Below are 12963 nucleotides of genomic sequence, written 5' to 3'. Positions count from 1 at the left end.
CCAGAACCAGGTCGCGAAACTATGCCAGACCAGACAAAAACTACCGGGAAAATTTTATGCGAAACTATTTGTTTTTCTATTTGTTACATATTTAAATGTGTATTGTCTAAAGAATATTAATCGAAAAAATCTGAAAAATTGTTGAATGCGGTCTCTTGATTAAACTTTGAAATTAAATAAAAATTATCAAAATCCATCAATTGTCAGTCCTTAAATAATTTTTTTCGAACAAGTCTGAAAAAATCTTATTCTTTTTTGACTATTAGTGAGCATTGGTTTCACAATTTCGCCACCAGTCATCGCCACCGGTCATTGCAGTACCTGTCATCGCCGTCAGTCGTTGCAGTATCGAGATCGAAGCAGAAGTAAGGTTGAATTTATACAAGTTCAGACAAGTTTTACACATTTCACTTTAACGGATTTTGTATTTGCTTCATGTACGGAGGTTTATCATAAAATGACGAGTTTTACTGATAAATCACGAACGAACAATACGTAGCAAGTTGTAAATCTTTATTCAAATTTCTGAATAATGCGCATAAAAAGTATTATTATACGGATAAACAATGTTTTAACAACTTTTTTGAACTCGAAAATTTTCGGACAGCAAAATGCTTTTACTGAAAACAATTGAGTCAAATTTCTCCCCTTTAAATATTGTTCGCTTGCGTTAAGATATTTAATATAAAATTATTCAACGTTTTAACAAAGAAAAGCGTCGAATATGTAAACAAAAAGCTAATCTTATTTAGTGAACCAAATAAAAAAATATTTCTCTGTTATTCGAACGATGAATTTTATTTTCATTACCAGCATTAATACGTAACATATGTGATGTAATCGTGAATTGTATGTAAAAGAGTTTAAAAATTAGATTATATTTTCAAATTATTCCGTAAATAAATCAGAAATTCAAAATTTATCGCATTAAATTTTAAATTATGAAAAAATTATTTTGGCGCGAGATTAATCTATATATTGTAAATATGTTGTAGATAAAATATATTGATGACAAATAAAATAAAATTAGTTTTATTCTAGTTTGTGAATTTTAAATACTAAAAAGTAATTAACTGACTAATCGAAATAGGAATAATCATTCAAAAGTAATTCATTTCTGAAAATTTTTAACGATGTATGTATGAATTTAATATTCTTTTTTTTCAGGTTCACCGTGTGTAGTATTACCTAATTGAGTATCATCGTTATTATAAAAACTTGTCTTAGTAAAATTTTACAAAAAGCACTGTTATCATTCCTCAAAATTACTTCCAATGTAAAAAAAGGAAGACGCCAGTCTTAGTATCTTTTATGAAATTGCACTCCGACAAAAACTAATATCATCGTAGTTTGGAGTGAGTTTACAGGAAGCCAGTAATTTAATCAGAATGTCTGAGTACATTTTTAGGACTGTTGTATTTAATACTGAACGACTGGTGAGAGATGATTTTTTGATCCCGAATGTGCTACGCTGAGTACAGTGAATGTAGATTTACTAGAGGGCAGTAGTATTACGTTTGTTTTTTTACAATGTAGAACTAGAAGATTTTGTTCTCTACTCGGTTAAATATAACATTCGGTCATAACTTTTAATGATTGTTTGTAAATTAGGTATTAGATCAAGAATTGAGTAACTAAATCAGGTAATTTTTTCTGTAATATTATTAATAAGGTATATTAAGAGTAATAAATCGGTATTTAAACTCTTTGAGAAAAGCCGGGACTTAAGAATGAACTAAACTAAAAATTAATAACATGAAAAAATTATTTCCAGAAATTGATGCGATTCTGTTCGTGAAATAATATAATAAAATAGCGAAAAGATCGGGCGCTGTAAATTATTATAAGTACACATTTTTTATTTGCACTGTAAGTGATTTAACTAACTAAAATTTTGATGACGAATTTCTTTAATTTCGAAAATTATATCGCGATCACATAACTTTTTATCGGGTGTTATTATAAAGTCTTACCATTATGTATAATTATGAACGTATTGTACATGGCCTAAAGGAAACATAATATTGAAACGGAATTCTTCACTACATCGTATAACATATTTCCAAGTCGGGACGCCAGATATTTCGCGTATTGGAGCATTGAAATAAAATTTTTAAGATTGCCCTAATATAATAACGAAATTTTTCCCCACTTTAGTATTAAATATTTCATTCCTAAAAATTTACAGAGAATTATGGTTCGGAATTACGTACTGGCGTACTGCGATGATATTAGCTTCTACTGGAGGGAAATTTCATAAAATACACTAAGTCTGGCATTCTCTTTTTTTTACAGTGGAATATTTTAAAGAAGCGAGACTTTTCTACAACTTAATTTTGAAAAAAAAATTATAAATAAAAAAATTCACACATTCAAAAAACTATCAAACAGCAAAAGTATTAAAGTTAATTTAAATATTTTTCACTAAATCGCTGAATCCAATCGATTTACACGATTTAATTTTGTTTGTGAAAAATAAATTAAATAGTGAAAAACATTTTTTTTAGATAAAATAAATGTAAATAAATTTTTAAAATGTTTATTGAGGAAAATCTCTACATTTTCATAATTTTATGGACATTCGAACCATTATGTCGATTACTCATTAATAATTACTGTGTACGTTACTATCAGGAATTTTTACTCGTTATATTTTGCATTTAAGTAATTTCCATATTAAGTGAGTTTCGGTCTTCATAAAAGTTAATACATACGAAAACGTAATTCTTTTTGATATGTTTTTATTAATGAACGCGTAAATCGTTAGTAATTAGGCTTTAATGGATTCAATACAATCAATTTCATAAAACAAATATTTTTGTTTTAAATAAATTGACAATGTATGCAGTACGTAAATACGATAATCCAAAACTAAGGATTTTACAAAATAAGGATTTGTAAAGGTTTAAGTATTAAAACTAATATTTCTTTTAATTTATAGTCTTCTGGAAAATACGCAAACAAGATATTTATAATAATATATTATAATATATATATTTTTTTAAATGGATTTACGTATTAATATAACTATTATATATATTACTGTGGAGTTTACATTTAATTTTAATTTCTAAATAAGATGAAACAGAGTAAAATAAATTATTTGTTTCGGTTAAGAAACAGATAAATTTTTGCTAAATTTGCTAAATTTTTTTTTCTTGATGATCGTAACTTTTCTTCCTGTTAACAGAAATACGTAAATTTTATTTCGCGTTATTCGCTCAGGAGGCAGTTATTGACAAAAAAAAGTTAATTTTTTTTTAATTAGTAAGTTCTTACTTATTTGATAGGAACGTTTTTGAAATCCTTTTTGTAATGGGTGTTTCAAAAAGGATGCAATCCTAAGATTAAGAAGGTAGAAGTTACGCATAGGTAAATTTTATTTCTCCCTATATGTCAGTTGTCAACACTGTAATCAAGGGTTAGCAGCTTGTAACAGCTGAAATGACCTTCTTATGCACTAGTGCTATATCAGTATAAATTCCTCTCTAATGTGCTAACTACGTCGCTTTCCAAGGACGAAAGTGTGTTTATTATTGAGACTTACTGCGCGTGTAAATCTTACGAACGAGTGAAAGACGAGTTTCGGATAAAATTTCCCAATTCTTCAGTTTCTAATAAGTTGACAATATCGTGATTGATAAATAATTTTCGTGAAACTGGGTGTGTACACGATCGGAAAAGCACAGGTCGGCCGTCACCGTTAATAGTAGATGTTCTGGTGAATGTGAACGTCTGACTCGCTCACCCAGAAAATCGCTCAGAAAGTTATCTTCACAGGCTGGGCTTTCACTATCTACAGCTTTCAGGGCTACAGAAAAATTACAATGTACGCTTATCGCGTCGGTGTCGTTGAAGAACTGAAAGAAGTAGATCACGGAAAACGTTTTCAGTATCGTCGTCGGTTTTATTCTCTTGTTGATGAAAACGGTATTGAAATTTTGGATCGTGTTTATTTCAGCGACGAGGCACAGTTTCACTTGATGGCTACATTAACAGCCAAAACTGCCGAATATGGAGCGCTGAAAATCCTCACGCCTTTCTCGAACCATTACACGCACGTAAAATCGGTGTTTGGCGTGCGATCTCCCGGAGCCGTATAATAGGACCTTTATTTTTTGACAAATCTGAGGTGAGTTTTATCGCAACTTAATCGAACAGTTTATTACCGTGTTAGATTTACACGAACGAGAATGTTGGTTCCGGCAAGATAACGCGATGCGTCATATCGCTAATGAAACGAATTTTTTGACCATCGTTTGATATCAAAAGGGTTGTGGCCTCCAAGATCTCCTGATCTTGCATCAGCAGACCTTTCCCTTTCGGGGTATTTAAAAAGTGCAATTTTTAAAAATAATCCTCATACACTTGACGATTAGAAGGCTAACATTGAAAGTGAGATATCAAACATTGCTGAGCAAACATTACGAGAAGTGTTGCAAATATTATGAAACGTGTACGAACCTTCATCGGGATCACAGGAAATTATTTTGAATATCTATTGTAAAGTTATTAAAGGTAATTTGAATATTCTTATATAATTATTTTATTTACATTCATATTTTTATAATAAATTCACGTCGGCAAACAAAGCGGGTTGCGTCCTCTTTGAAACAACCGTTACTTTAAAGTAACTTTCAATATACGAATATTTTTCCTTTAGCGAGTGGAGATAACGTATATAATATCTTGATTCACAAAAAAAAAAAAAATAAATAAAAATAAAAAGCGGTACATTAATCCTTTAGTTTATTTTAACTGGCAGGCTGTTTACTACGACCGTGACGCGTGTAATAGACTAAGAGCATTAGATTCAAAACATGAATATAGGGGCAAAACTTTCCTGTCGATCAGACCAGGTGAAAAAGCCTCAATTTAATAAAAGTGAAGAGCCTACTATCATTCCGACATTTGTTTATAAACAAAATAAAATTTAAGAACCATATTTTTTTAACTCTTTTGGCTGTAGGTCGTTAAATATTGATTGCACATAAAAACTCATTCTTGTAAAAAATTTAGAGCGGAAAACTCTACACCATAAAAGATTATAGACACATTCCGATCAGATCAAAGATAAACGAGCTACGACAATAAAGAGTAGCGGTCTGTATACTGCCTATGCGGAGAGATATGAAGTAGCCGGCGGCACCGTTTCAACCGCGCGTGCATCAAATACCAATAATAACTTTTGATCTGTGATGATAACGAAAAAAATCAAAAATTCATCTATAAATGATGATGAATTTTGGTAAATTTAAAAGAATTTGCTACATTTAGGAATAACATATTATAGTATAATGTTGTCAGGTAGAAGTATTTTCATATTCAAATAAAAACCAAATTAAAAAAAAGAAGAAACTATGTATTCTTAAGGCGATTCTTTATGAATGTTACAAGTTTTGTAGCAAAATTTATTGTCATTTTTTTTAAATATTAATAATTTCAAAAAATTATTATATTTAAAAAAAACATATTTTGGGACTTTCACTGTGTAAAAAAACCGACCATAACTTACTAAAATTTTGCGAAATTAAATATTAAACAATAGCAATAGTTAAGAAAAAATATCTACTTTTAAATTCAGTTTTACGTAAAGTTTGATTTTTGGCTAAGTTTTATAAGCGTAATAGTTATAATATGCGTCAGTGCGCCCAAACAGTGAAAATAGCAAAATAAATAAATATTTGTAAAAGGTTAACAAAACCAAATTTTTATGTTAAACTTGGTAAAGTTACCAGAAATATATACTTTATGGAGTGTTAACCTTCGATTTCATTATTTTTAAATTGTCAACAAATTTAATCGTTTAAGATAAAAAATTTTTTTTTATTTTTGATATAAGTAACAAATCATTCTTACGTTTATTTATGATCTTATGAAAGTGTTACTAGACGTTTAAGACTCGGAATGTGAATTATTCTAGTTAATTCAATGTTTAACTAGTTATAATCGAAGAACGGGATTATGACGCGTTTACATCAATTAGAGAGTGGGCCGTTTTACTAAATCTACCTGGATATCTCAAGAAGTTTTTGGTAAGGCTCTCGACTTTTAGTATGTTAATTGAGGCATGCTTGTGGACCTATCCACCTGGTCTGATCGACAGGAAAAATTTTCCCCTATATTCATGTTTTGAATTTAATTCTCCTGCTCTGTAAACCGTCTAAGGTATAACAGGCGTTACTCAAAAGTTTCTTTCTTTGGATTGATGATGTCGAATATACTCGTGTTTTTGTAGTAATCAGAACAAATGTTTCTCTTCTGTTCCGGACTATTAACTAAATTTTAACGGGTTGGAACGCTGATATGCGATAGTATATTCGGATTATCGATAAAGATAACGAGAAACCTCTTAGCTTCTTATTATTTTGGTAACCACAAAATGGAATGATTTTTATTCTTGAAAATTACTTCTGGATCGACGTTTTTGGAACCGGTTCGGGACTCGCGTCAGGTTGTCGATAATCATTATGAGTATGGCGACTATTAAACAAAAACACAAATGAAATCTTCGTATTCATGTGACTTCGATTGTTACACGTCCGTATAGGATACTCGGGGAAAGATTAATATCTTATTTGCCAGAATAAGCGAAGCGAGCTACATCTACCCAAAATAAAATTAAAATAATCTATGTAAGTCGGTAAACATTTAATACGGTAAAGAATATTTTAAATAACGTTGAAAATCCTTTGATTGAGCGTAATAATAACAACAGAAAAACCCTTAAATAATACTACAAAATTATACCGTTGCACGGCTAATATCGTAATTATAAATTTAAAATGCTAATAATATTCTATTAAAGACGGTAATAGTTGTTACGAATACACAGATCTAAGAGTATAAGCCTAAGTAAGTTTTTGAGCATTGAAAAAAAACATTCAAAATGGCTATCGTATTAATAAAATTCGCATCAAGCTTCAAAGAAAATTTTCCTTTTAAGAGATATCCACTTTTTGAAAAAACCCGTTTTTTTCATTTTTAATGATTTAATCACGCGAGGAGAATTTTAGTTAAAACATTTTGGAGAAAACAATTTTTAACTAATAATATTTTCAACAGTTTTGTAGGAAAACGCATTTAAATTTGACTGGATGTAAGCCGACAGAGTTGTTTACCGCAGTACCTAGGAAATAGTCTAATATAATAATATGTTTTGTTAGTCTAATAAAATAATATTTTGTGTATATAAAATAAAAGAGGGAAGCGGTTGAAAAAAATCGTTGTCTTAAATAAATATAATAAAAAGTAAAAATTATTGTTTTTTTAACTTTATATAAAATACAATAGTCTTCGGTAAAAAAAAACTGTGGTGCTTCAACGATCGGCTGGCTAATTTCTTGCGTATCACATCTTTTCTGAACTCTTACTGAAAGATAGGCAAATTTTATATCGGAATGCTAATGTAACAGACAATTTTTTTTTATATGCGTTTTTTAATCACCATTATAATAAGTTTCTATAAAGAAAAGTCTAGAAGCATAATTTTTCTTTCAATCAAAAATGTTAGAATTCGTGAAATTTTCATTTCTGACATCAACATTTTTTACGATACGTAGTACGTGTTATCGAGATTAGAATTAAAAAATATACCGTTCTTATAAATTTCCTCTTGATTCCATTAGAATCGCAAATATATATTAAGGTCTGAGTTATTAAATAAAAAGTATTTTTATTGTTCATTTTTTTTTTTTAACTTTTAAAAATAATTCTACAGATTTATTATTTCTTTATCATTCAATTTTTAATTTTATTTTATAAACGGGTATGATAAATTTGAATATAAAAAGCCTGCATGACGTTAGGTTATACTATTTTAATAAAAATTATTGTATACGAGTGACTGGATGGTCCGCGTCTTGTAGTGTGATCTTCGAGGTAACTTTCTTTCCTCTCAGAGCGTAGCAAAGCGAGTGTGCGGGCGTGCGAGTGTGTAGTTGGGCCTTCGCTGTACTCTGTAACCGGAGAGAGTAGTCGAGTAGTGTGCTTGCTGACTGTCTGACTGCTCGCTGCACAGTCAGTAAAAGTAATTATGTTACCATCACCTGTGTCGTGAATTTTATGTGATTTAATAATTTTTTTTTATTTTAAAAAGTAAAAGATAATAACAGTGCAATATCTGATTTCCCGTAAATTATTTTACGTACGTTCAGTTATTTTTATGTACAGCTATATAGATATTTTTTTTTATTCTCTAATCGTATTATTAGTAGGCCTTTATTTGTGATAGTGCGGTAAAATTCTTTTTCTGTTGCGATTATATGAATTAGTGATTTTCGAAATAAGTGTTGACACTTAATATTTGGGAAATTTGGACGTTTACAGAGGTAAGACACGAATAATTAAAATATTTTATTTAGTTATTCAAAGAAGATTCTATTATTTAAGAATATTTTCGTTTAACATCCATTTTAGTTAAATTCCAACAAAATACGACGTATTAAGCACTTAGTGGATAAATCTACGAGAAATATATTTAAATAAACTGTTCCAATAATTTTGTTTTCATATTGTATGAAATCAAATACATGAAAAATCTATATACACGTAGACGGTCACACACGAACATAATGTAAGTTATTTAAATATGTAACTAAATCTTTATAATCGTATAAAAAAACAATTTTGGGTTAACGAGAGTTGTTTCAAAACAATTTCCTTAGAAAAAATCATTATGATAGATAATTGTTATATCTTAATGAGGTGTTTATTCTGAAATAATTACAGACAGCAGAATAACATAGATCGACTTTTGAAAATAACTTTTATTTTTTTATTCAGTTTAACTGACTTATTTAAATAAATACAAAAAATTTAATTTAAAAAGAATCGAGGAGTAGGTGCTGTTATTATTATTATCATCATAAAAAATATCAAATAAAATTGTATATTGTTTTTAAAAGTAAAAATCTTTTTTAACTTAAAATTTCTTCACGAGTCAAGAACATAGAACAATATTAAAAAAGAATAATAACACGCATAACTAGTACATATAGACAGACAAATACGAACAAGTACGAGCAAAACTCGGAGTATAGACTAAGTTGTTTTCGTTACTGCCGCATGAAACGAAACTCTTATATTTCATATTTACTTTCAACTTTCCAATATCTAACGCGTGAAACAATCAAATTACAGCAGATTAGTAGTATAACATATTTTATTTTTAATTAAACAAATAGCGTACATAAAGAAATATACACAAAGTTTTAAGTAGAAATAAATTAACAAAATTTTATTACCTAATCTCATTTTAACGTCACCGATAACCTTTATATATATATATTTTTTTTTTAAAGAAAGAAAACTAATGAAACAGAACTAACCTGACTGTGTTTTTCACTTTTTATAAAACTAATTAAAATTATTTATCTATTAAAAAAAAAATTGGGAAATTAATTCATCGACTTACGCCATTTAATTATAATTAATTTGTATTACTTTTGGTAACATTATTTTGATAAAAATTGAATAAAATTTTGCTAAAATATCCTTTAAAGCATCGATAAGATAATTACATATGTATTAGCATAATATTGATGCCGAGAAGGATTATTTCAGTTTTCATTAATTATTTTTTTTCCTCGCTGATATTTATGTTATTGGTCAGATGAGGTTATATCTACAATTTAGAAATGTATCCGTGCAATTTCGCTAGATATAAGAAGATGGAATAGCTCGTTAAAAAAAATCCCATGATATTTAATAAATAAAACCGATTAATTTATTTTTTAGAAATTTTATTTTAAAACGTTTTGCAGAATTGCTTTTCGAGGTGAAGTATTTTAAAAAAAAAAGTGATACCCAAGAGGTTTCAAAGAATTATTATCGGTCAATATTGAAATTAATTATCTCCCTCATCCGTGTTTCAACTCTACTATTCTTAGATGTCTTCTTTTATTTATTTTAATTAATTCGTATTCATTTTTGATAATTTATATTTTTTGTTGTAATAAAAATTTTCCCTGGAAATAATAGCAATTTGTTTTTGTTTAGCTTAAATACTATTCTCTTTTGTTATTGTATAAATACAAGCATTTTTTTCGTAGTTTGTATCTCGGTTTTTTGTTACGAAGTACATTTATATCAAAATTTTATTACCGTAATACAAATAATTGCAGTATTTATGATAATAATAAATAATCCGTAGAAACTTGTTAGGATTTTCGATTAAAAGTATGCGATTACTTTTTATTTATTAAATTTTATTTCGAAGTAACGTTTTTACAGAAATATAGAATCGCATGTTGAATTACTAAAAATAAAATTCTTCGGTATTTACGAACATCTTATAAGACGCATTTTTTTATAGTTACCATAAATTATATAATTTAGAAGTCATCAGTTTTAATTTTAGTAAACATGAAATTGTAATTTGTAAATATAAAATAAAAAAAATTACAGATAAATAATATTAGGAATTAAATTTTTAATAAAAGTAAATCAAGTAGTTTACTTTGTTATTAAAACATTTCAATGTAATATATATGCTTATATATACAGGTGTATCACAAAGTTCTTCCGGAACTTTCATAACCTATTCTGCCCGTGAAAATAATGGAAAAAGTTCATAATTAATATATGTCCTAAAATACTTCGTTTGCGAGTTACGGCTAGTGAGAGATTTCGCTCGGATTTGAACTAAACCTATGAAATGAGGTCATACTGAAATTTTTAGGACGTTAATCAAGGTGCAAAATTAGTCATGTATTATGGGTTTTGACCTGAAAAATCTAATGAAATAGGTCCAAGAACCTTATCTGCAGTAGTTTTTGAGAAATCTGGTGCGAAGACCAATAAATTGGGGTAAAACCCCTGTTCTTTTATGTTTGACGGTAATAACTTTCTTAAACGGATAGTAAACACATAAAACTTAAGGGAATTAATTCTCAACAAAATGGTGTTAGATAAGTTGAATAAAACAAAGAAAAGTTTGAAAAATTGGAATTTTATTTAGAAACAGTAACTAGACCTAAGTATACATACCATTTTATAATAAAAAACAAAATCATTTCAAAAATGAGCCCGCCATTTTCAACACATTTCTTGTCACGGTTCTGTACTGATTTTGTTTCTCTTTATGGCTCTCCATAATTAGCTCAACCGTATCGATAATGCGGACAATTAGTTCCTCACGATAATGTATTTTTGTTTTGTATACAATATTTTCCATCCGTCCCCAGACTCAAAAATTTTAACGTGATCAGGGGATCTTGGTGGCCGGGAATGTGGACTTCCACGACCGATCAATTTCTCAGGAAAATGATGATTTAAGTGAGTGGAAATGACACAAAAGAAGTTTATATGAACTTTTTTTATTATTTTCAGGAGTACAATAGATTATGTAAGTCCCGGGAGAACTTCGTGATATATTCTGCGCGCGCGCGCACACACACACACCCTCGCACATCTCTTTGTACTGGTATTTTATTTAATTTTCTAACTTATTATTCCATAATAATATTTCATTTTAGAAAAAGGGCGTGTAATTTATATCAATAATTCTCCTTAAATAGATTTTTTTTGATTACAGAAAAAAATTCTAAGACCAAAAAAGAACAGGAACTACGAAGTAGCTTAAAATAAATAGATGCAATTAAAAATAATAATTTTAATTTAATTTAATTTTTAAAAAATCTTTTTATATGAAAATTTTGTTAATATTTTACATTAAAAATGTTTTAAATAAATATCGAACGATGAATATTTATCTCAACACAGTTGTATTAAAATGAAAGTGAAAGTTTTACTAGTAGAACAACAAAATAAAAATGTAGACTATATATGTAAATTTATTAATGTAGCTTATAAATAAATATATACATTATATGACGGTAAAATAATTTATTAATACCAGTAAATAATTAAAATAATTTATTAATGCTAATAATTAATTTAAAAAAATAATATTAAATTACTTATTTTAATTAAAATAAATATGTATTTGATGTTTAATGAACTGACGACGTTAAACTAAGCAATTAAAAATAAAATTGTAATAAAACTAATAATAATTACACGGTTTAAATAAATAATTTATACCTCATCAAACAATATTTCTTCTTTGGTTAAAATTTAACTTTTCGATTCGTTTTTTTATTCATTTTTTACTCTCTCAGAACTTCTAGCGAAATTTTCTAAGACGAAACAGTTATGCATTAGAGAGAAAATTCTTTTACAACACAACTCAGTCATTCTTTTTTGTTCTTAATTACAGTTCATATTTATTGTGAAATTCTTATTTCAAGATTTTTCTATTGCGCTTTAATTTTTTACCGTATATTTAATTCGAATTTTCGACAAAATGTCCGATGCGAACAATTTTTATGAAACTTAGACGGTAAGAAAATATCGTTAGAATAGTTTAAAAAATTATATATATATATAAATATTTTATGATATTCAATAATAGAAACACTCGATGTGCTGAATTCCTCCTTCGAAATTATTGTCTCGTAGCCCCTCGCTGTTCCGGTAATTTATTTTTTAGTTACATCCAAAAAGAAACGAATAAGCACGACCGTTACCTTCACATAAGATTACCGATTTATATAAAATGTATAAATATCACCAAAAATGAGTCTTTCTTGAAAACTGTAAAAAACTAAAGTATTTTTGAACGATGCGTTACCTTCATCGGATACTCTTAAGGACAGTCCTGTAAGTTTTTTTTATGTTCGTAGAAATGTAATTTCAGAAAGCATCTGATAATTTATTCCAATAGGTTTTTATTATTATGAAAAATCGATATCGCACCGACAATACTTGTCATCGTCCGATAAGTACTATTAAAATGATAGCCGATAATAAAAAAAAAACATTTAAAGTGAAAAAATCATTTTTCAATAATTTAGCGAAAAACATTTTGGAAAAATATTACTTTTCATATAGTAACTAACATATTAGAACGTGATGAAATTTCTTTGAATCGTTTATGAAAAATTTAGTTTTGAAATGTAC

The 12963-nt window shown here is 28.0% G+C and overlaps 1 protein-coding gene across 1 annotated transcript in view; it reads left to right on the top strand.

Annotated features, from left to right (window-relative positions):
* The first annotated feature begins 7965 nt into the window (after positions 1-7965).
* The window catches only part of LOC142323501 (uncharacterized), a 222737-nt gene continuing 217739 nt past the window's right edge, over positions 7966-12963 (top strand). Inside the window, exon 1 of the mRNA XM_075363238.1 lies at positions 7966-8330. The gene's annotated coding sequence lies outside the window, so the exon portion shown is untranslated. The remainder of the gene's footprint in view (positions 8331-12963) is intronic.

Source organism: Lycorma delicatula, chromosome 4, assembly GCF_047948215.1.
Source record: "Lycorma delicatula isolate Av1 chromosome 4, ASM4794821v1, whole genome shotgun sequence".
Classification (NCBI taxonomy): Eukaryota; Metazoa; Arthropoda; class Insecta; order Hemiptera; family Fulgoridae; genus Lycorma; species Lycorma delicatula.
Note: the sequence above shows the minus strand (reverse complement) of the source record. Positions and strands in the feature narration are given on the sequence as shown.